At 49.7% G+C, this 24,293-nt stretch overlaps 4 non-coding genes and 2 pseudogenes across 4 annotated transcripts; 3 read left to right on the top strand and 3 right to left on the bottom strand.

The window, feature by feature from the left end:
• The first annotated feature begins 2,640 nt into the window (after positions 1 to 2,640).
• Positions 2,641 to 2,857, top strand: LOC139229533 (small nucleolar RNA U3). Its single transcript, XR_011587736.1, has one exon. It is a non-coding gene; the product is annotated as a small nucleolar RNA U3 (small nucleolar RNA).
• A 2,953-nt stretch (positions 2,858 to 5,810) lies between these two features.
• LOC139229540 (small nucleolar RNA U3) lies at positions 5,811 to 6,027 on the bottom strand. Its single transcript, XR_011587743.1, has one exon. It is a non-coding gene; the product is annotated as a small nucleolar RNA U3 (small nucleolar RNA).
• Positions 6,028 to 13,176: 7,149 nt separating this feature from the next.
• LOC139229542 (small nucleolar RNA U3) lies at positions 13,177 to 13,394 on the top strand. Its single transcript, XR_011587745.1, has one exon. It is a non-coding gene; the product is annotated as a small nucleolar RNA U3 (small nucleolar RNA).
• A 2,391-nt stretch (positions 13,395 to 15,785) lies between these two features.
• Positions 15,786 to 15,965, bottom strand: LOC139229570 (U2 spliceosomal RNA; annotated as a pseudogene).
• Positions 15,966 to 19,451: 3,486 nt separating this feature from the next.
• LOC139229538 (small nucleolar RNA U3) lies at positions 19,452 to 19,668 on the top strand. Its single transcript, XR_011587741.1, has one exon. It is a non-coding gene; the product is annotated as a small nucleolar RNA U3 (small nucleolar RNA).
• Positions 19,669 to 22,054: 2,386 nt separating this feature from the next.
• On the bottom strand, positions 22,055 to 22,234 carry LOC139229568 (U2 spliceosomal RNA; annotated as a pseudogene).
• Between the last annotated feature and the right edge of the window lie 2,059 nt (positions 22,235 to 24,293).

Here is a 24,293-nt window from a genome sequence, read left to right as displayed (position 1 = left end):
CTCAGTCATTTCCACATTTCCCATTATTAAATCCCCCTTCTCATCTTCTAAGGGACCAACATTTACTTTAGTCACTCTTTTCCATTTTATATATCGGTAAAAGCTTTTACTATCTGTTTTTATGTTTTGCGCAAGTTTACTTTCATAATCTATCTTTCCTTTCTTTATTGCTTTCATAGTCATTCTTTGCTGTTGTTTAAAATTTTCCCAATCTTCTAGTTTCCCACTAACCTTGGCCACCTTATACGCATTGGTTTTTAATTTGATACTCTCCTTTATTTCCTTGGTTATCCACGGCTGGTTATCGCTTCTCTTACCTTTTTTTTATTTCAAAATATACTTTATTCATTAAAAAAATCTGTACAGTACATTCAGAGGCATTTCAATACATTTAGCTGCAGTCAGCAATCCCATACACTATTATTTGGGTGCTGACGGCAGTTCCGTTCGTTACATTTCCTTGTTTTCCAGTTCAAGTGCAATTCAGTCCAATACGGGATACCTTGTAGTACATTCAAACAAATTACATTTCATGTGTCACTATACAGTACACGGAATGGTGACGGTACATTTAAATTTTTTCTTTTCAACATGCATTTCGCAACAGACCTTGCTTTGTACATGGCACTACATAGGTGTTTACAGATCATGGTGCTCCATGTACTTAAAAAGTAAATTACAAATACAGCCCGAGGGGAGTTTTGTACTGATTCCTGCCCCTGGGTTTACCGTGGCAGAAGGGCTTCAAACTGTGGCCCTTCCCCACCGTGCCTTTGCGGCGACTGCACCAATTTTAAGTGCGTCCCTCAGCACGTAGTCCTGGATCTTGGATTGCGCCTTGAATTGACACTTTGGTCTTCCCGAAACTTGCTGGTCTTCCACAGCAAGGAGATGTCTACGGCCGAATGTTGCAGACTGGCGCAATCCAAAAATCCAGGAGTACGTGCTGAGGGACGCACTAAAGATTGGTGCAGTCGCTGCAAAGCACAATGGGTAAGAGCCACAGTTTAAGGCCCTTCTGCCATGGTAAATCCAGGGGATGGAATCAGACCCCCCTCAGGCTGTACTTTTTTTTGCCCCAAAAAATATACTTTATTCATATAAAATGTTCACAATACATTGGAACTTAGTTTAGGTCACATTGAGCTTCCATATCCCCCTGCCCACTTTCTGGTCTTCCTGTGGGAGGCAGTTGGCCAGTAGGAGGCAGTGGTCGGAGAAGAACGTGACGTCGGTGGATCTGACCTTGAGCATGTGGGACACAAACAGGAAGTCTATTCTGGAACGGACGTACCCATTTGGTCTCGACCAGGTGTCTCTGAGCGGTGCTCCATCTGCAGGGTTGCTGAAGACGTCGCACAGCTTGGCATCTTTTACCGCGTCCATCAGGAGTTTGGACGTGGCGTCCAGTTTGCTGTCGGCTCTGCTGGATCGTCCAGCCGCATCGATGATGCCGTTGAAGTCACCGCCCAGAACGACCGGTCTGGATGTCGCCAGCAGCAGTGGTGGCTCGCTTCTGAGAGGCGAGGCATACACGTTAATTAGCCTTAGAGGAACATTTTTATATAGTACATCTGCTACGAGGAGGCGGCCGCCCACCACCTCCTTAATTTCGGTGATGGTGAAGTGACCTCCCCGCAGCAGAATGACCAGGCCGGAGGAATGGCAATCGTTGCCGCCTGACCAGACGGACCATTGCGACCACTGCCGGTAACTGCTGAGGCCACACTCCTGCAAGAACAGCAGGTCTGCCTTGACCTTGGCGAGGTACCCCAAGGTGGAAACACATCGCGTAGTCGACTTAACGCTATGCACGTTAATGCATGCAATCTTTAAATCCATTTTTAAATTGGTGATTACAGTCCAAACATTACTTTACAAACACGCAGTCCTTTGGCCCTGTGGCCTGTTCCTGCATACATAGGTTAGCTTTAATTTCCCATCCCTAATTGCCTTGAGAAGGTGGTGATGGTGAGCTGCCTTCTTGAACCGCTGCAGTCCGTGTGGTGAAGGTGCTCCCTCAATGCTGTTCGGGAGGGGTTTCCAGGATTTTGACCCAGCGACCATGTAAATGCAAGTTTTCCCGCTGGTTTCAGGTTCTGAGGAGCAGTCGTCGACCCGAAATGTTTACTCTGATTCTCGCTCCACAGACGCTGCCTGATCAGCATTTTGTTTTTATTTATTTAATTTGTTCTCCGAGTGTAATTCCACAAGAAACCAACAGAGGGTGCCTGACGGAATTGCCAGCATTTTCCTGCGCAAAGACAATTTATTTTCTTTCGATGTCTGTAAAAAACAGAAAACGATAGAAAATGGTGTTTGTTGGTTTCACTAACTTTTATAAAATAGATTAGACCCAGAAATTTAGCATAATGACTGTGAATGAATAAACAGAGCAGATGCTAGAGACTGGTGGCTAATTTATGCAAATCACCTGCCTGCTGGGTAATAGCAGAACGACAGAAAACTGTATTTCTTTTTCACATAATTCTAACTTGACAAATGGTGAAATGAGATTAACTGTATTTATATTGGATTTTGTATTGGGCACTGTGAATGGGCGAAAAGCGGGTCAGAGCTCAGCCTGTGTTAAAGGGGGTTTGCTGAGGGTGGAGAGCGGCACGGCGGCAGTTTTAAATTAAGACTATACTTTTAGGGATCATTTCTATAGGTTTTTACTTGAGGAATGTGTTCTAAAGTGTCTGGTCTCACGAACCACGAGGAGGAGTTACAGCATTTCCTTCTGAGCGTGAAGCAGGCCATGAGTGTTGCTTTTTGCAAGAGCTTGTGGCCATTGATGACTGTTCCCTTCTCTCAGTGTGAGAGCTGTGGAGGGAGGAAATGCATTCTGAGTGGTTAGTTCTTTAAACATTAAAAATCAGATCTTTTTTATTTGTACAAATGAATTCTTGAGTTTTTATTGCTGCAATTCAAGTTCTATTCCAACAGAGGTCACTGGTATAAAAGGGTTCTATCTATCCAGTTTTTTTTTTATTTCAAAGAATACTTTATTCATATAAAAATTTACACAATGCATTCAAAAGCAGTTCAGTACATATTCCATATGTTACATTTGGATGCTGACCACAGTTCCGTTCAATACATTATTTGACTTTACATTTTTTTTTCGTAGCCAATCTTTCCAATTCTTTGTCAAATCACAAACGCCAGAGGTCACCTTGCACACATCAAGGATCACTCTGCGCCAATGCTCTTAGCCAAAAGGCCGAGAGCCGCTGCACCGTTCCTGGAAGTACTGCAATACCAGGTTCGTGCCATGGAGGTGGATGGGTCAGCAACCCCACACATTCAGATGAATGTACAGCACATTCAAAAGCAGTTCAGTACATTTAGCTGCAGTCAGCATTCCCATACACTACATTTGGGTGCTGACGGCAGTTCCGTTCGATACATTTCCTTGCTTTTCATTTCAAGTACAATTCGGTACAATACGGGATACATTGTAGTACATTCAACAAATTACATCACATGTGTCACTATACAGTACACGGAATGGGTAACGGTACGTTTACATTTTTATTTTCAACATGCATTATGAAACAGACCTTGCATTGTACATGGCACTACATAGGTGTTTACAGATCATGGTGCTCCATGTACACAAAAAAGAAGTTACAAGTACAGCCCGAGGGGAGTTTTATACTGATTCCATCCCCTGGGTTTACTGTGGCAGAAGGGCTTTAAACTGTGGCCCTTCCCCACCGTGCCTTTGCGGCGACTGCACCAATTTTAAGTGCGTCCCTCAGCACGTAATCCTGGATCTTGGATTGCGCCAGTCTGCAACACGCAGACGTGGACATCTCCTTGCTCTGGAAGACCAGCAAGTTTCGGCAAGACCAAAGTGTGTGTCCCTGGGAACAGCCTGTAGAGCACAGCGTCCTGTGTTCCAGAATAGACTTCCCGTTTGTGTCCCACACGCTCAAGGTCAGATCCACTGACGTCACGCCGGTGTTCTTCTCTGGCCGACTGCCTCCCACAGGAAGACCAGAAAGTGGCCAGGGGGATATGGAAGTTCAACGTGACCTAAACTAAGTTCCAATGTATTGTAAAAATTTTATATGAATAAAGTATTTTTTTGGGGAAAAAAAAAAGTACAGGCTGAGGGGGGTCTAATTCCATCCCCTGGGTTTACGTGGCAGAAGGGCTTTAAACTGTGGCCCTTCCCCACCGTGCCTTTGCGGCGGCTGCACCAATTTTAAGTGCGTCCCTCAGCACGTAATCCTGGATCTTGGATTGCACCAGTCTGCAACACGCAGACGTGGACATCTCCTTGTTCTGGAAGACCAGCAAGTTTCGGCAAGACCAAAGTGCGTCTTTGACCGAGTTGATGGCCCTCCAGCAGCAGATGATGTCTGTCTCGGTGTGTGTCCCTGGGAACAGCCCGTAGAGCACAGAGTCCTGTGTTACGGAGCTGCTCGGGATGAACCTCGACAGCAACCACTGCATCTCCTTCCAAACCTGCCTTGCAAATGGGCAGTCCCAAAGGAGATGGATGACAGTCTCGTCCGCACCACAGCTGACTCGGGAGCAGAGTGCCGTGTCTCTGAAACCTCAGCTGTGCATGAAGGATCTGACGGGTAAGGCCCTCCTCACCGCCAACCAAGCTACGTCTTGGTGCTTGTGTGAAAGTTCTGGCGATGAGACGGTCTGCCAAACGAGTTCGACAGTCTGCTCAGGGAACCACCCGACAGGATCTATCATCGCCTTCTTTTGTAGGGCATACAGGACCTTGCGTGCCGACCACTGCTTTATGGCCTTGTGGTCAAAGGTGTTTTTCATGAAAAACTTTTCCACGAAGGACAGGTGCTGAGGCATGGTCCAACTGATCGGAGCATTCCGCGGCAGCATGGCCAGACCCATCCTTCGTTACACCGGGGACAGATAGAACCTCAGCACGTAGTGACACTTGGCCGCAAAGGCACGATGGGGAAGGGCCACAGTTTAAAGCCCTTCTGCCACAGTAAACCCAGGGGATGGAATCAGTATAAAACTCCCCTCGGGCTGTACTTGTAACTTCTTTTTTGTGTACATGGAGCACCATGATCTGTAAACACCTATGTAGTGCCATGTACAATGCAAGGTCTGTTTCATAATGCATGTTGAAAATAAAAATGTAAACGTACCGTTACCCATTCCGTGTACTGTATAGTGACACATGTAATGTAATTTGTTGAATGTACTACAATGTATCCCGTATTGTACCGAATTGTACTTGAAATGAAAAGCAAGGAAATGTATCGAACGGAACTGCCGTCAGCACCCAAATGTAGTGTATGGGAATGCTGACTGCAGCTAAATGTACTGAACTGCTTTTGAATGTGCTGTACATTCATCTGAATGTGTGGGGTTGCTGACCCATCCACCTCCATGGCACGAACCTGGTATTGCAGTACTTCCAGGAACGGTGCAGCGGCTCTCGGCCTTTTGGCTAAGAGCATTGGCGCAGAGTGATCCTTGATGTGTGCAAGGTGACCTCTGGCGTTTGTGATTTGACAAAGAATTGGAAAGATTGGCTACGAAAAAAAAATGTAAAGTCAAATAATGTATTGAACGGAACTGTGGTCAGCATCCAAATGTAACATATGGAATATGTACTGAACTGCTTTTGAATGCATTGTGTAAATTTTTATATGAATAAAGTATTCTTTGAAATAAAAAAAAAACTGGATAGATAGAACCCTTTTATACCAGTGACCTCTGTTGGAATAGAACTTGAATTGCAGCAATAAAAACTCAAGAATTCATTTGTACAAATAAAAAAGATCTGATTTTTAATGTTTAAAGTACTAACCACTCAGAATGCATTTCCTCCCTCCACAGCTCTCACACTGAGAGAAGGGAACAGTCATCAATGGCCACAAGCTCTTGCAAAAAGCAACACTCATGGCCTGCTTCACGCTCAGAAGGAAATGCTGTAACTCCTCCTCACGGTTCGTGAGACCAGACACTTTAGAACACATTTCTCAAGTAAAAACCTATAGAAATGATCCCTAAAAGTATAGTCTTAATTTAAAATTGCCGCCGTGCCGCTCTCCACCCTCAGCAAACCCCCTTTAACACAGGCTGAGCTCCGATCCACTTCTCGCCCTTTCACAGTGCCCAATACAAAATCCAATATAAATACAGTTAATCTCATTTCACCATTTGTCAAGTTAGAATTATGTGAAAAAGAAATACAGTTTTCTGTCGTTCTGCTATTACCCAGCAGGCAGGTGATTTGCATAAATTAGCCACCAGTCTCCAGCAACTGTTCTGTTTATTCATTCACCGATGTCTCGCCGGTGTTCTTCACCGACCACTGCCTCCTACTGGCCAACTGCCTCCCACAGGAAGACCAGAAAGTTGGCAGGATATGGAAGCTCAACGTGAAACTGTTGACCCCAAAAAACGTTGAGGAACTCAAGGGGGATTACAAAGGTTGGAGAGCCGTAAATCCCTTCTGTGATTTCCCGATTCACTGGTGGGAAACAATCGAGACAAACATTGAGAGTTTCTTCATCATCAAAGGTGTTCGGGAGGCGAGAGGGAGACAGAGGTAATTGTCCCAACTCCAGGAGAGTACGCAAAACCTGCTCCTGTTGCAGTCGATGGGGGTCGATGTCGCGGAGAAACTCCAAGAGGTGAAGGGCCAGCAAGCCTCGCTCTTTGCCTCAGAGTCCTCCAAAATCATCTTCTGCTCCGTCGAGCAGGATGAGACGTGTTCGCGTTTCTTCTTCCAAAAGGTACACGGAGGGAGCTCTGTGATCACCAGCCTAAAGGAAGAAGGTGGTTCTGTGACGTCTTCACAGCCTGACATGCAGAGGATCAGCAAATCCTTCTATGCCAGGCTTTATGACGTCAAGCCCACAGACTGCGCGGCCTCCCAGTCTTTCTTGTCGTCTACCTCGTAGGTCTTAGACAACAGCGAGCGGGAGCGTCTGGACCACCCGCTAACTCTGGACGAGCTGACAAAGGCTGTCCGGTCCCTCGAGACGAATAAAACTCCCGGAAGCGACGGCTCACCGGTCGAGTTGTATTCGCTCTGTGGGACTGGATGGGCCCAGACCTGCTGGAAGTGTACGGGGGTATGCTTCTGGCCGGCAGTATGTCAGAATCAATGAGGAAAGGCATCATCACCCTCATCTACAAGCAGAAGGGGGAGAGGGAGGAAATCAAAAACTGGCGGCCCATTTCGCTGCTCAATGTGGACTACAAGATCCTGTCGAAGGTCATCGCCAACAGGGTCAACTCTGCTCTTGAGCTGGTGATTCACCAGGACCAGACCTGCGCTGTCCCCGGCAGGAAGATCTCTGATAGCCTGGCGCTACTCAGGAATACGATCACCTACGTGCGGGACAGAAGGGTGGACACCTGCTTAATCAGCTTAGACCAGGAGAAGGCCTTTGACAGGATATCGCACACGTACCTGATGGATGTGCTTTCCAAGATGGGGTTTGGAGAGGGTATCCGCAATTGGCTCTCATCATAGGCAGTCCCTCGGAATCGAGGAAGACTTGCTTCCACTCCTAAAGTAAGTTCTTTGGTGGCTGAACAGTCCAACACAAGAACCACATACCATGTCACAGGTGGGACAGATATTAGTCGGGGGAAGGGAGGGGGTGGGACTGATTTGCCGCGCGCTCCTTCCGCTGCCTGCGCCTGACCTCTTCACGCTCGCAGCGTTGAAATTCGAAGAGCTCAGCGCCCTCCCGGATGCACTTTCTCCACTTCGGGCTGTCTTCGGCCAGGGTCTCCCAGGTGTCAGTGGTGATGTCGTACTTCACCAGGGAGGCTTTGAGGGTGTCCTTGTAATGTCTCTGCTGCCCACCTTTGGCTTGTTTGCCGTGAAGGAGCTCCGCATATAGTAGTTGTTTAGGGAGTCTCGTGTCTGGCATGCGATCTAAGTTGATCGAGTGTGGTCAGTGCTTCAGTGCTGGGGATGTTAGCCCGGGCGAGGACACTGATGTTGGTGCATCTGTGCTCCCAGGGGATTTGCAGGATCTTGCGAGACATCGTTGGTGATATATCTCCAGCGACTTGATGTGTCTTCTGTAAGTCGCCCATGTCTCTGACCCATACGGGAGGGCGGGTATTACTTCAGCCCTATAGACCATGAGCTTGGTGGTAGGTTTGAGGGCCTGGTCTTCGAACACTCTTTTCCTCAGGCGGCCGAAGGTTGCACTGGCGCACTGGCGGTGATGTCGAATCTCGTCATCAATGTCCGTCTTTGTTGACAAGAGGCCCCCAAGGTATGGGACATGGTCCACGTTGTTGAGGGACGCGCCGTGAATCTTGATGACTGGGGGTCAGTGCTGTGCGGTGAGGACAGGTTGATGTCGGACCTTTGCTTATGGATGTTAAGCATAAGGCCCATGCTTTCATATGCCTTGGTGAATACATTGACTATATCCTGGAGTTCAGCCTCAGAATGTGCGCAGACGCAGGCGTCGTCCACATAATGTAGCTCAACGACAGAGGTTGGGGTGGTCTTGGACCTGGCCTGGAGGCGGCGTAGGTTAAACAGCTTCCCACTGGTTCTGTGGTTCAGTTCCACTTCGGCAGGGAGCTTGTTGACAGTGAGGTGGAGCATGACAGCAAAGAAGATTGAAAAGAAGGTTGGAGCAATGACGCAGCCCTGTTTGACCCCGGTTCGGACGTGGAATGGGTTTGTGTTCACAGCTTGATGCAGCCGCACACAAAGGTGGCCATCAGGATGAGGGCCACGTTCGGAACGTCCTTTCCTCCACTGTCCAGAGATTTGTACATCGTGTCTCTGCGGACATGGTCCATTTTTAATCTCCAGACGAAATGGAAGGCGGCCCGGGTGACTGTCACGGCACAGGAGCGGGGTATGGGCCAGACCTGTGCCACGTACAACAACAGCGACAGCACCTCACTCCTGATGACCAGGTTCTTTCCTGCCATGGAGAGGAAGCGCAGCTTCCACCAGGGAACAGCCCGTAGAGCACAGAGTCCTGTGTTACGGAGCTGCTCGGGATGAACCTCGACAGCAACCACTGCATCTCCTTCCAGGTCTGCCTTGCAAAGGGGCAGTCCCAAAGGAGGTAGATGACAGTCTGGTCCGCCCCGCAGCCAACTCGGGGACAGAGTGCCGTGTCTCTGAAACCCCGGCTGTGCATGAAGGATATGACGGGTAGGGCCCTCCTCACCGCCAACCAAGCTACGTCTTGGTGCTTGTGTGAAAGCTCGGGCGATGAGACGTTCTGCCAAACGAGTTCGACAGTCTGCTCGGGGAACCGTCCGACAGGATCTATCATCGCCTTCTTTTGTAGGACGCCCAGGACCTTGCATGCCGACCACTGCTTTATGGCCTTGTGGTCAAGAGTGTTTTTCATGAAAAACTTTCCCAAGAAGGACAGGTGCTGAGGCATGGTCCAACTGCTCGGAGCATTCCGCGGCAGCCTGGCCAGACCCATCCTTCGCAACACTGGGGACAGGTAGAACCTCAGCACGTAGTGACACTTGGTGTTTGTGTACCGGGGTTCTGTGCACAGCTTGATGCAGCCGCACACAAAGGTGGCCATCAGGATGAGGGCCAGGTTCGGAACATCCTTTCCTCCACTGTCCAGAGATTTGTACATCATGTCTCTGTGGACACGTTCCATTTTTGATCTCCAGACGAAATGGAAGGCGGCCCGGGTGACTGCCGCGGCACAGGAGCGGGGTATGGGCCAGACCTGTGCCACGTACAACAACAGCGAGAGCACCTCACTCCTGAGGACCAGGTTCTTTCCTGACATGGAGAGTGAGCGCAGCTTCCACCATCCCAGTTTCTGTTTGGCTTTAGCGATACACTTCTTCCAGTTTTTGGCGCACGTCCCATCCGCTCCGAACCATATTCCCAACACCTTCAGGTAATCTGACTTCACGGTGAAGGGAATAAAGGATCGGTCGGCCCAGCTTCCAAAGAACATGGCCTCGCTCTTGCTGTGTTTGACCTTCGCCCCCGATGCCAGTTCAAACTGGTCGCAGATTGTGAGCAATCCGCGGACCGACTGCGGATCCGAGCAAAAGACGCCGATGTCGTCCATGTACAGGGAGGTCTTGACCTGGACGTCTCCGCTGCCTGGGATTGTCAGCCCCCCTAATGCCCGCATCATTCCTGATGGACTCGGCAAAGGGCTCGATACAGCGCACAAACAAGAGAAAGGAGAGGGGACAGCCTTGCCTGACTCCAGACCTGATCGGAAAGCTTTCAGTTTCCCACTCGTTGATTAGAACTGTGCTACTGATGTCTGTGTAGTCACAGTGCGGATTTTGTCCCCTACGGGGAACAACGGACATGATCTTTGCAGCACGAGAACTGCAGGAAAAATACAGGGAACAGCGCCAGCCCTTATACACGGCCTTTTTCGACCTTACAAAGGCCTTTGACACTGTCGACCGTGAGGGCTGTTGGAGAATCCGCCTCCATTTTGGGTGCCCCCAAAAGTTTGTCAACATCCTTCATCTGCTCCACGACGACATGCAGGCTGTGATCCTTACCGGCAGATTCGTTACAGACCCATTCCACGTCCGAACCGGGGTCAAACAGGGCTGCGTCATTGCTCCAACCTTCTTTTCAATCTTCTTTGCTGTCATGCTCCACCTCACTGTCAACAAGCTCCCTGCCGAAGTGGAACTAAACCACAGAACCAGTGGGAAGCTGTTTAACCTACGCCGCCTCCAGGCCAGGTCCAAGACCACCCCAACCTCTGTCGTTGAACTACAGTATGTGGACGACGCCTGCGTCTGTGCACATTCTGAGGCTGAACTCCAGGATATAGTCAATGTATTCACCAAGGTATATGAAAGCTTGGGCCTTATGCTTAACATCCATAAGCAAAGGTCCTACATCAACCTGTCCTCACCGCACAGCACTGACCCCAGTCATCAAGATTCACGGCGCGTCCCTCAACAACGTGGACCATGTCCCATACCTCGGGAGCCTCTTGTCAACAAAGACGGACATTGATGACGAGATTCGACATCACCGCCAGTGCGCCAGTGCAACCTTCAGCCGCCTGAGGAAAAGAGTGTTCGAAGACCAGGCCCTCAAACCTACCACTAAGCTCATGGTCTATAGGGCTGAAGTAATACCCGCCCTCCCGTATGGGTCAGAGACATGGGCGACTTACAGAAGATACATCAAGTCGCTGGAGATATATCACCAACGATGTCTCGCAAGATCCTGCAAATCCCCTGGGAGCACAGATGCGCCAACATCAGTGTCCTCGCCCGGGCTAACATCCCCAGCATTGAAGCACTGACCACACTCGATCAACTTAGTTCGCATGCCAGACACGAGACTCCCTAAACAACTACTATATGCGGAGCTCCTTCACGGCAAACAAGCCAAAGGTGGGCAGCAGAAACATTACAAGGACACCCTCAAAGCCTCCCTGGTGAAGTACGACATCACCACTGACACCTGGGAGACCCTGGCCGAAGACAGCCCGAAGTGGAGAAAGTGCATCCGGGAGGGCGCTGAGCTCTTCGAATTTCAACGCTGCGAGCGTGAAGAGGTCAGGCACAGGCAGCGGAAGGAGCGCGCGGCAAATCAGTCCCGCCCCCTCCCTTCCCCCGACTAATATCTGTCCCACCTGTGACATGGTATGTGGTTCTTGTGTTGGACTGTTCAGCCACCAAAGAACTCACTTTAGGAGTGGAAGCAAGTCTTCCTCGATTCCGAGGGACTGCCTATGATGAGAGCAGTTTGACCCAATTGCGGATACCCTCTCCAAACCCCATCTTGGAAAGCACATCCATCAGGTACGTGTGCGATATCCTGTCAAAGGCCTTCTCCTGGTCTAAGCTGATTAAGCAGGTGTCCATCCTCCTGTCCCGCACGTAGGCGATCGTATCCCTGAGTAGCGCCAGGCTATCAGAGATCTTCCTGCCGGGGACAGCGCAGGTCTGGTCCAGGTGAATCACCAGCTCAAGAGCAGAGTTGACCCTGTTGGCGATGACCTTTGACAGGATCTTGTAGTCCACATTGAGCAGCGAAATGGGCCGCCAGTTTTTGATTTCCTCCCTCTCCCCCTTCTGCTTGTAGATGAGGGTGATGATGCCTTTCCTCATTGATTCTGACATACTGCTGGCCAGAAGCATACCCTCGTACACTTCCAGCCGGTCTGGGCCCATCCAGTCCCACAGAGCCCAATACAACTCGACCGGTAAGCCGTCGTTTCCGGGAGTTTTATTCATCTCGAGGGACCGGACAGCCTTTGTCAGCTCGTCCAGAGTTAGCGGGTTGTCCAGATGCTCCCGCTTGCTGTTGTCTAAGACCTACGAGGTAGACGACAAGAAAGACTGGGAGGCCGCGCAGTCTGTGGGCTTGACGTCATAAAGCCTGGCATAGAAGGATTTGCTGATCCTCTGCATGTCAGGCTGTGAAGACGTCACAGAACCATCTTCTTCCTTTAGGCTGGTGATCACAGAGCTCCCTCCGTGTACCTTTTGGAAGAAGAAACGCGAACACGTCTCATCCTGCTCGACGGAGCAGAAGATGATTTTGGAGGACTCTGAGGCAAAGAGCGAGGCTTGCTGGCCCTTCACCTCTTGGAGTTTCTCCGCGACATCGACCCCCATCGACTGCAACAGGAGCAGGTTTTGCATACTCTCCTGGAGTTGGGACAATTCCCTCTGTCTCCCTCTCGCCTCCCGAACACCTTTGAGGATGAAGAAACTCTCAATGTTTGTCTCGATTGTTTCCCACCAGTGCATCGGGAAATCACAGAAGGGATTTACGGCTCTCCAACCTTTGTAATCCCCCTTGAGTTCCTCAACGTTTTTTGGGGTCGGTCAACAGTTTTACGTTGAGCTTCCATATCCTGCCAACTTTCTGATCTTCCTGTGGGAGGCAGTTGGCCAGTAGGAGGCAGTGGTCGGAGAAGAACACCGGCGAGACATCGGTGAATGAATAAACAGAACAGTTGCTGGAGACTGGTGGCTAATTTATGCAAATCACCTGCCTGCTGGGTGATAGCAGAACGACAGAAAACTGTTTTTCTATTTCACATAATTCTAACTTGACAAATGGTGAAATGAGATTAACTGTATTTATATTGGATTTTGTATTGGGCACTGTGAATGGGCGAGAAGTGGATCGGAGCTCAGCCTGTGTTAAAGGGGGTTTGCTGAGGGTGGAGAGCGGCACGGCGGCAATTTTAAATTAAGACTATACTTTTAGGGATCATTTCTATAGGTTTTTAACTTGAGAAATGTGTTCTAAAGTGTCTGGTCTCACGAACCATGAGGAGGAGTTACAGCATTTCCTTCTGAGCGTGAAGCAGGCCATGAGTGTTGCTTTTTGCAAGAGCTTGTGGCTATTGATGACTGTTCCCTTCTCAAAGTGTGAGAGCTGTGGAGGGAGGAAATGCATTCTGAGTGGTTAGTACTTTAAACATTAAAAATCAGATCTTTTTTATTTGTAGAAATGAATTCTTGAGTTTGACATCACTGTAATTCAAGCTTTATTCCAACACAGGTTGTGGCTATGCAATGCTCCAGTTAGTTGAACCGTTTCCAACCGCCTGTGCATTGTAGAAAAGTTTGTACAGGAATCACCTTTGACTGCAAGTGGGTCTGCACGTCGTGTCCTTGAGGCCATATGGATAAAGGACATGGAACCTAGCGGATGGTTCCCTCAGCAGACAGCCAAATTTGGCAGAATGTCTCATCACCAGAACTTTCAAACAATCTTTTTTAAAAATTTCAAAATATACTTTATTCATATAAAAATTTGCACAATACATTGGAAAGCAGTTCAGTACATTTGGATGCACTCAGCAATTGCATGCAATACATTTGGATGCTGACGGCAGTTCCGTTCAATACATTTGCTTGCTTTACATATCGAGGTACATTTCAGTACAATCCAGGATACATTGTAATACAGTCATCAAATGAATCTACTAGTGCCACTATACGGTACACGGAATGGGTGAGGGAACAGTTACATTTCTTTGCAACATACATTACCAAACAGAACTTGCATTATACATGGCACTACATAGGTTTTTTTAGATCACGGTGCTCTATGTATACAAAAAGTTTACAAGGAGGGGAGTTTGTCTCATTGCCAGAACTTTCAAACAAGCACCAAGACGTAGACTCGCTGGTGGTCAGAAACACCCTGGTCATTCTGGGCGGTGACTTCAACTGCATCATCGATGTGGCTGGACGATCCAGCAGAGCCGACAGCAAGCTGGACACCACGTCCAGACTCCTGATGGATGCGGTAAAAGACGCCAAGCTGTGCGACGTCTTCCGCAACCCTGCAGACGGAGCACCGCGCAGATACACCTGGTCGAGACCAGACGGATCCGTCCGTTCCAGAATAGACTTCCTGTTTGTGTCCCACACGCTCAAGGTCAGATCCACCGACGTCACGCCGGTGTTCTTCTCTGACCACTGCCTCCTACTGGCCGACTGTCGCCCACAGGAAAACCAGAAAGTTGGCAGAGGGATATGGAAGCTGAACGTGAAACTGTTGACTCCGGAAAACGTGAAGGAACTGAAGAGGGATTACAAAGGTTGGAGAACCGTAAAACCCCTCTGAGATTCCCCGATGCACTGGTGGGAAACAATCAAGACAAACATCAAGAGGTTCTTCATCTTCAAAGGTGTTCAGGAGGCGACAGGGAGACAGTCCAGCCATCCCAAGAATCAGTCTGGTGAATCTTCGCTGCACTCCCTCAATAGCAAGAATGTCCTTTCTGAGATTAAGGAACAAATACTGAACACAATATTCCAGGTGAGGCCTCACCAAGGCCCTGTACAACTGCAGTAACACGGGAAATCTCACCCGGCCCGGACACGGAAAGGTTTGACAGATTGATAGCTCTTTCTCGATTCTGTGGGTGGTGGTGCATGGCTGTCCTTAGTTGGTGGAGCGATTTGTCTGGTTAATTCCGATAACGAACGAGACTCCTCCATGCTAAATAGTTACGTGACATCCGAGCGGTCCGCGTCCAACTTCTTAGAGGGACAAGTGGCATATAGCCAGACGAGATTGAGCAATAACAGGTCTGTGATGCCCTTAGATATCCGGAGCTGCACACGCTACACTGAATGGATCAGCGTGTGTCTACCCTACGCCGCCAGGTGTGGGTAACCCGTTGAACCCCATTCGTGATAGGGATTGGGAATTGCAATTATTTCCCATGAACGAGGAATTCCCAGTAAGTGCGGGTCATAAGCTCGCGTTGATTAAGTCCCTGCCCTTTGTACACACTGCCCGTCGCTGCTACCGATTGGATGGTTTAGTGAGGTCCTCGGATCGGCCCCGCCGGAGTCGGCAACGGCCCTGGCGGAGCACCGAGAAGACGATCCAACTTGACTATCTGGAGGAAGTAAAAGTCGGAACAAGGTTTCCGTCGGTGAACCTGCGGAAGGATCATTATCGGCCGGGGGCCCGCACGTGGCGGCCTGTCACACCCGTTTTACACTTCAGCCTGAGGCGTGGAGGCCAGCAGGAGTGCTTCCCGGGATGCTGCAGGCTCGAAGGGCTGAATGGCCTACTCCTGCACCTATTTCCTAAGTTTCAATGTTCCTTGTCTTTGACTCTTGATTAGTCATCCTTTGTTGTTTTCCTTGTTTTAAACTCTTTCAGTCTGATACTTTCTACTCTTTTTTTACTCTTTTTGGCTGTTTGCGTTTTCCTCCGTCCACTATTTGTTATATCTGGATTTTTTTTTTTTGTTCATTCTTGTCAGATCAACTCCAGCGCCAAAGATCACTTTGCGCTATTTACACTTGATCTTAGCCAAAAGGCCGAGAGGGGAAGCTGCACCGTTCCTGGAAACACTGCAATACCAGGTCGGTGCGTGGAGTGGACGGGGCAAGCCCCTGTTCCATCTCCCTGTTCCAAAAAACAATTCAATATTTGGTCCCCATAGGGGATATTAAACTGATAAGAACAGATACTACACTTGATCTTAGCCAAAAGGCCGAGAAGCGAGGGCTGTCTTGTGCCATGTGTCCAAGAGAGAGAAGAGAGGAGAGAAAAGTTCCTGGCTTGCGTTTTTTTTTCAAAATATACTTTATTCATAAAAAAAATCTGTACAGTACATTCAATGGCATTTCAGTACATTTCGCTGCGGTCAGCAATCCCATATAATACATCTGGGTGCTGACGGCAGTTCCGTTCGTTACATTTCTTGTTTTTCAGTTCAAGTGCGATTCGGTACAATAAACGGGATACATTGTGGTACATTCACACAAATTACATTTCATGTGTTACAATACAGTGCCCGGAATGGGTGATGTATATTTACATTTTTCTTTTCAAACATGCATTTCGTAACACACCTTGCATTGTACATGGCACGACATAGGTGTTTACAGATTTGGTGCTCTATGTACACAAAGAGTAAATTACAAATACGGCCCGAGGGGAGTTTTGTACTGATTCCTGCCCCCGGGTTTACTGTGGCAGAAGGGCTTTAAACTGTGGCCCTTCCCCACCGTGCCTTTGCGGCGACTGCACCAATTTTAAGTGCGACCCTCAGCACGTAATCCTGGATCTTGAATTGCGCCAGTCTGCAACACACAGACGTGGACATCTCCTTGCTCTGGAAGACCAGCAAGTTTCGGCAAGACCAAAGAGCATCTTTGACCGAGTTGATGGCCCTCCAGCAGCAGGTGATGTCTGTCTCGGTGTGTGTCCCTGGGAACAGCCCGTAGAGCACAGAGTCCTGTGTTACGGAGCTGCTCGTGATGAACCTCGACAGCAACCACTGCAACTCTTTCCAGACCTGCGTTGCAAAGGCGCAATCCTGAAGGAGATACGTGACAGTCTCGTCCGCCCCGCGGCTGGCCCGGGGGCACCGTGCCGTGCTGCTGAGGCGTCAGCTGTGCATGAACGCTCTGACGGGTAGGGCCCTCCTCACCGCCAACCAAGCTACGTCTTGGTGCTTGTGTGTAAGCTCTGGCGATGAGACGTTCTGCCAAATAAGTTCGACAGTCTGCTCGGGGAACCACCCTACAGGGTCCACCCTCTCCTTCTTTCGTAGGGCGTCCAGGACCTTACGTGCTGACCACTGTTTGATGGCCTTGTGGTCAAAGGGGTTTCTTTTGAAAAACTTTTCCACGAAGGACAGGTGGACAGGCATAGTCCAACTGGTGGGGGCGTTTCGCGGCAGCATGGCCAGACCCATCCTTCTCAACACCGGGGACAGGTAGAACCTCAGCACGTAGTGACACTTGGTGTTTGTGCACCGGGGGTCTGTGCACAGCTTGATGCAGCCGCATACAAAGGTGGCCATCAGGATGAGGGCTACATTCGGAACATCCTTTCCTCCACTGTCCAGAGATTTGTACATCGTGTCTCTGCGGACTCGGTCCATTTTGGACCTCCAGACAAAGTGGAAGACGGCCCGGGTGACTGCCGCGGCAAAGGAGCGTGAGATGGGCCAGACCTGTGCCACGTACAACAACACCGAGAGCACCTCACTCCTGATGACCAGGTTCTTGCCTGTGATGGAAAGGGAGCGCTGCTCCAAAAATGCCAGCTTCTGTTTGACCTTGGCGATACGCTCGTCCCAGTTTTTGGCGCACGCCCCGTCCGCTCCGAACCATATTCCCAGCACCTTCAGGAAATCTGGCTTGACGGTGAAGGGAATGGAGGCTCGGTCGGTCCAGTGACCAAAGAACATGGCCTCGCTCTTGGTGCGATTGATCTTTGCCCCCGAGGCCAGTTCAAACTGGTCGCAGATTGCGAGCAATCTGCGGACCGACTGCGGGTCCGAGCAAAAGACGGCGACGTCGTCCATGTTCAGGGAGGTCTTGACCTGGGCGCCTCCGCTGCCTGGGATTGTCACCCCTCTAATGCCCGCATCCTTCCTGATGGACTCGGCAAAGGGCTCGATACAACACACAAACAAGACAGACGAGAGAGGACAGCCTTGCCTGACTCCAGATCTGATCGGAAAGCTTTCAGTTTCCCACCCGTTGATTAGAACTGCGCTACTGATGTCTGTGTAGAGCAGTTGGACCCAATTGCGGATGCCCTCCCCAAATCCCATTTTGGAGAGCACATCCATCAGGTACGTGTGCGATATCCTGTCAAAGGCCTTCTCCTGGTCTAAGCTGATTAAGCAGGTGTCCACCCTCCTGTCCCGCACGTAGGCGATCGTATCCCTGAGTAGCGTGAGGCTATCAGAGATCTTCCTGCCGGGGACAGCGCAGGTCTGGTCCGGGTGAATCACCAGCTCAAGAGCAGAGTTGACCCTGTTGGCGATGACCTTCGACAGGATCTTGTAGTCCACATTGAGCAGCGAAATGGGCCGCCAGTTTTTGATTTCCTCCCTCTCCCCCTTCTGCTTGTAGATGAGGGTGATGATGCCGTTCCTCATTGATTCTGACATACTGCCGGCCAGAAGCATACCCTCGTACACTTCCAGCAGGTCTGGGCCCATCCAGTCCCACAGAGCCGAGTACAACTCGACCGGTAAGCCGTCGCTTCCGGGAGTTTTACTTTGTCTCGAGGGACCGGACAGCCTTTGTCAGCTCGTCCAGAGTTAGCGGGTGGTCCAGACGCTCCCGCTTGCTGTTGTCTAAGACCTACGAGGTAGACGACAAGAAAGACTGGGAGGCCGCGCAGTCTGTGGGCTTGACGTCATAAAGCCTGGCATAGAAGGATTTGCTGATCCTCAGCATGTCAGGCTGTGAAGACGTCACAGAACCACCTTCTTCCTTTAGGCTGGTGATCACAGAGCTCCCTCCGTGTACCTTTTGGAAGAAGAAACGCGAACACGTCTCATCCTGCTCGACGGAGCAGAAGATGATTTTGGAGGACTCTGAGGCAAAGAGCGAGGCTTGCTGGCCCTTCACCTCTTGGAGTTCCTCCGCGACATCGACCCCCATCGACTGCAACAGGAGCAGGTTTTGCATACTCTCCTGGAGTTGGGACAATTACCTCTGTCTCCCTCTCGCCTCCCGAACACCTTTGATGATGAAGAAACTCTCAATGTTTGTCTCGATTGTTTCCCACCAGTGAATCGGGAAATCACAGAAGGGATTTACGGCTCTCCAACCTTTGTAACCCCCCTTGAGTTCCTCAACGTTTTTTGGGGTCAACAGTTTCACGTTGAGCTTCCATATCCTGCCAACTTTCTGATCTTCCTGTGGGAGGCAGTTGGCCAGTAGGAGGCAGTGGTCGGAGAAGAACACCGGCGAGACATCGGTGAATGAATAAACAGAACAGTTGCTGGAGACTGGTGGCTAATTTATGCAAATCACCTGCCTGCTGGGTAATGGCAGAACGACAGAAAACTGTTTTTCTATTTCACATAATTCTAACTTGACAAATGGTGAAATGAGATTAACTGTATTTATATTGGATTTTGTATTGGGCACTGTGAATGGGCGAGAAGTGGATCGGAGCTCAGCCTGTGTTAAAGGGGGTTTGCTGAGGGTGGAGAGCGGCACGGCGGCAGTTTTAAATTAAGACTATACTTTTAGGGATCATTTCTATAGGTTTTTACTTGAGAAATGTGTTCTAAAGTGTCTGGTCTCACGAACCACGAGGAGGATTTACAGCATTTCCTTCTGAGCATGAAGCAGGTCATGAGTGTTGCTTTTTGCAAGAGCTTGTGGCCATTGATGACTGTTCCCTTCTCTCAGTGTGAGAGCTGTGGAGGGAGGAAATGCATTCTGAGTGGTTAGTACTTTAAACATTAAAAATCAGATTTTGTAGAAATGAATTCTTGAGTTTGACATCACTGTAATTCAAGCTTTATTCCAACACAGGTTGTGGCTATGCAATGCTCCAGTTAGTTGAACCGTTTCCAACCGCCTGTGCATTGTAGAAAAGTTTGTACAGGAATCACCTTTGACTGCAAGTGGGTCTGCACGTCGTGTCCTTGAGGCCATATGGATGAAGGACATGGAACCTAGCGGATGGTTCCCTCAGCAGACAGCCAAATTTGGCAGAATGTCTCATCACCAGAACTTTCAAACAATCTTTTTTAAAAATTTCAAAATATACTTTATTCATATAAAAATTTGCACAATACATTGGAAAGCAGTTCAGTACATTTGGATGCACTCAGCAATTGCATGCAATACATTTGGATGCTGACGGCAGTTCCGTTCAATACATTTGCTTGCTTTACATATCAAGGTACATTTCAGTACAATCCAGGATACATTGTAATACAGTCATCAAATGAATCTACTAGTGCCACTATACGGTACACGGAATGGGTGAGGGAACAGTTACATTTCTTTGCAACATACATTACCAAACAGAACTTGCATTATATATGGCACTACATAGGTTTTTTTAGATCACGGTGCTCTATGTATACAAAAAGTTTACAAGGAGGGGAGTTTGTCTCATCGCCAGAACTTTCAAACAAGCACCAAGACGTAGACTCGCTGGTGGTCAGAAACACCCTGGTCATTCTGGGCGGTGACTTCAACGGCATCATCGATGCGGCTGGATGATCCAGCAGAGCCGACAGCAAACTGGACACCACGTCCAGACTCCTGATGGATGCGGTAAAAGATGCCAAGCTGTGCGACGTCTTCCGCAACCCTGCAGACGGAGCACCGCGCAGATACACCTGGTCGAGACCAGACGGGTCCGTCCGTTCCAGAATAGACTTCCTGTTTGTGTCCCACACGCTCAAGGTCAGATCCACCGACGTCACGCCGGTGTTCTTCTCTGACCACTGCCTCCTACTGGCCGACTGTCGCCCACAGGAAAACCAGAAAGTTGGCAGAGGGATATGGAAGCTGAACGTGAAACTGTTGACTCCGGAAAACGTGGAGGAACTCAAGAGGGATTACAAAGGTTGGAGAACCGTAAAACCCCTCTGCGATTCCCCGATGCACTGGTGGGAAACAATCAAGACAAACATCAAGAGGTTCTTCATCTTCAAAGGTGTTCAGGAGGCGACAGGGAGACAGTCCAGCCATCCCAGGAATAAGTCTGGTGAATCTTCGCTGCACTCCCTCAATAGCAAGAATGTCCTTCCTGAGATTAAGGAACAAATACTGAGCACAATATTCCAGGTGAGGCCTCACCAAGGCCCTGTACAACTGCAGTAACACGGGAAATCTCACCCGGCCCGGACACGGAAAGGATTGACAGATTGATAGCTCTTTCTCGATTCTGTGGGTGGTGGTGCATGGCTGTTCTTAGTTGGTGGAGCGATTTGTCTGGTTAATTCCGATAACGAACGAGACTCCTCCATGCTAAATAGTTACGTGACACCCAAGCGGTCCGCGTCCAACTTCTTAGAGGGACAAGTGGCGTATAGCCAGACGAGATTGAGCAATAACAGGTCTGTGATGCCCTTAGATGTCCGGGGCTGCACACGCGCTACACTGAATGGATCAGCGTGTGTTTACCCTACGCCGCCAGGTGTGGGTAACCCGTTGAACCCCATTCGTGATAGGGATTGGGAATTGCAATTATTTCCCATGAACGAGGAATTCCCAGTAAGTGCGGGTCATAAGCTCGCGTTGATTAAGTCCCTGCCCTTTGTACACACTGCCCGTCGCTGCTACCGATTGGATGGTTTAGTGAGGTCCTCGGATCGGCCCCGCCGGAGTCGGCAACGGCCCTGGCGGAGCACCGAGAAGACGATCCAACTTGACTATCTGGAGGAAGTAAAAGTCGGAACAAGGTTTCCATCGGTGAACCTGCGGAAGGATCATTATCGGCCGGGGGCCCGCACGTGGCGGCCTGTCACACCCGTTTTACACTTCAGCCTGAGGCGTGGAGGCCAGCAGGAGTGCCTCCCGGGATGCTGCAGGCTCGAAGGGCTGAATGGCCTACTCCTGCACCTATTTCCTAAGTTTCAATGTTCCTTGCCTTTGACTCTTGATTAGTCATTCTTTGTTGTTTTCCTTGTTTTAAACTCTTTCAGTCTGATACTTTCTACTCTTTTTTTTACTCTTTTTGGCTGTTTGTGTTTTCCTCCGTCCACTATTTGTTATATCTGGATTTTTTTTTTTTGTTCATTCTTGTCAGATCAACTCCAGCGCCAAAGATCACTTTGCGCTATTTACACTTGATCTTAGCCAAAAGGCCGAGAGGGGAAGCTGCACCGTTCCTGGAAACACTGCAATACCAGGTCGGTGCGTGGAGTGGACGGGGCAAGCCCCTGTTCCATCTCCCTGTTCCAAAAAACAATTCAATATTTGGTCCCCATAGGGGATATTAAACTGATAAGAACAGATACTACACTTGATCTTAGCCAAAAGGCCGAGAAGCGAGGGCTGTCTTGTGCCATGTGTCCAAGAGAGAGAAGAGAGGAGAGAAAAGTTCCTGGCTTGCGTTTTTTTTTCAAAATATACTTTATTCATAAAAAAAATCTGTACAGTACATTCAATGGCATTTCAGTACATTTCGCTGCGGTCAGCAATCCCATATAATACATCTGGGTGCTGACGGCAGTTCCGTTCGTTACATTTCTTGTTTTTCAGTTCAAGTGCGATTCGGTACAATAAACGGGATACATTGTGGTACATTCACACAAATTACATTTCATGTGTTACAATACAGTGCTCGGAATGGGTGACGGTATATTTACATTTTACATGGCACGACATTGGTGTTTATAGATTTGGTGCTCTATGTACACAAAGAGTAAATTACAAGTACAGCCCGAGGGGGGTTTTGTACTGATTCCAGCCCCTGGGTTTACCGTGGTGGAAGGACTTTAAACTGTGGCCCTTCCCCACCGTGCCTTTGCGGCGACTGCACCAATTTTAAGTGCGACCCTCAGCACGTAATCCTGGATCTTGGATTGCGCCAGTCTGCAACACGCAGATGTGGACATCTCCTTGCTCTGGAAGACCAGCAAGTTTCGGCAAGACCAAAGAGCATCTTTGACCGAGTTGATGGCCCTCCAGCAGCAGGTGATGTCTGTCTCGGTGTGTGTCCCTGGGAACAGCCCGTAGAGCACAGAGTCCTGTGTTACGGAGCTGCTTGGGATGAACCTCGACAGCAACCACTGCAACTCTTTCCAGACCTGCGTTGCAAAGGCGCAATCCTGAAGGAGATACGTGACAGTCTCGTCCGCCCCGCAGCTGGCCCGGGGGCACCGTGCCGTGCTGCTGAGGCGTCAGCTGTGCATGAACGTTCTGACGGGTAGGGCCCTTCTCACCGCCAACCAAGCTACGTCTTGGTGCTTGTGTGTAAGCTCTGGCGATGAGACGTTCTGCCAAATAAGTTCGACAGTCTGCTCGGGGAACCACTCGACAGGGTCCACCCTCTCCTTCTTTCGTAGGGCGTCCAGGACCTTACGTGCTGACCACTGTTTGATGGCCTTGTGGTCAAAGGGGTTTCTTTTGAAAAACTTTTCCACGAAGGCAGGTGGACAGGCATGGTCCAACTGGTGGGGGCGTTTCGCGGCAGCGTGGCCAGACCCATCCTTCTCAACACCGGGGACAGGTAGAACCTCAGCACGTAGTGACACTTGGTGTTTGTGCACCGGGGGTCTGTGCACAGCTTGATGCAGCCGCACACAAAGGTGGCCGTCAGGATGAGGGCCACATTCGGAACATCCTTTCCTACACTGTCCAGAGATTTGTACATCGTGTCTCTGCGGACTCGGTCCATTTTGGACCTCCAGACAAAGTGGAAGACGGCCCGGGTGACTGCCGCGGCAAAGGAGCGTGAGATGGGCCAGACCTGTGCCACGTACAACAACACCGAGAGCACCTCAGTCCTGATGACCAGGTTCTTGCCTGTGATGGAAAGGGAGCGCTGCTCCCAAAATGCCAGTTTCTGTTTGATTTGGCGATACGCTCGTCCCAGTTTTTGGCGCACGCCCCGTCCGCTCCGAACCATATTCCCAGCACCTTCAGGAAATCTGGCTTGACGGTGAAGGGAATGGAGGCTCGGTCGGTCCAGTGACCAAAGAACATGGCCTCGCTCTTGGTGCGATTGATCTTTGCCCCCGAGGCCAGTTCAAACTGGTCGCAGATTGCGAGCAATCTGCGGACCGACTGCGGGTCCGAGCAAAAGACGGCGACGTCGTCCATGTTCAGGGAGGTCTTGACCTGGGCGCCTCCGCTGCCTGGGATCGTCACCCCTCTAATGCCCGCATCCTTCCTGATGGACTCGGCAAAGGGCTCGATACAACACACAAACAAGACAGACGAGAGAGGACAGCCTTGCCTGACTCCAGATCTGATCGGAAAGCTTTCAGTTTCCCACCCGTTGATTAGAACTGCACTACTGATGTCTGTGTAGCGCAGTTTGACCCAATTGCGGATGCCCTCCCCAAATTCCATTTTGGAGAGCACATCCATCAGGTACGTGTGCGATA

The sequence above is a fragment of the Pristiophorus japonicus genome, chromosome 18, assembly GCF_044704955.1.
Source record: "Pristiophorus japonicus isolate sPriJap1 chromosome 18, sPriJap1.hap1, whole genome shotgun sequence".
NCBI lineage: Eukaryota > Metazoa > Chordata > Chondrichthyes > Pristiophoridae > Pristiophorus > Pristiophorus japonicus.
Note: the sequence above shows the minus strand (reverse complement) of the source record. Positions and strands in the feature narration are given on the sequence as shown.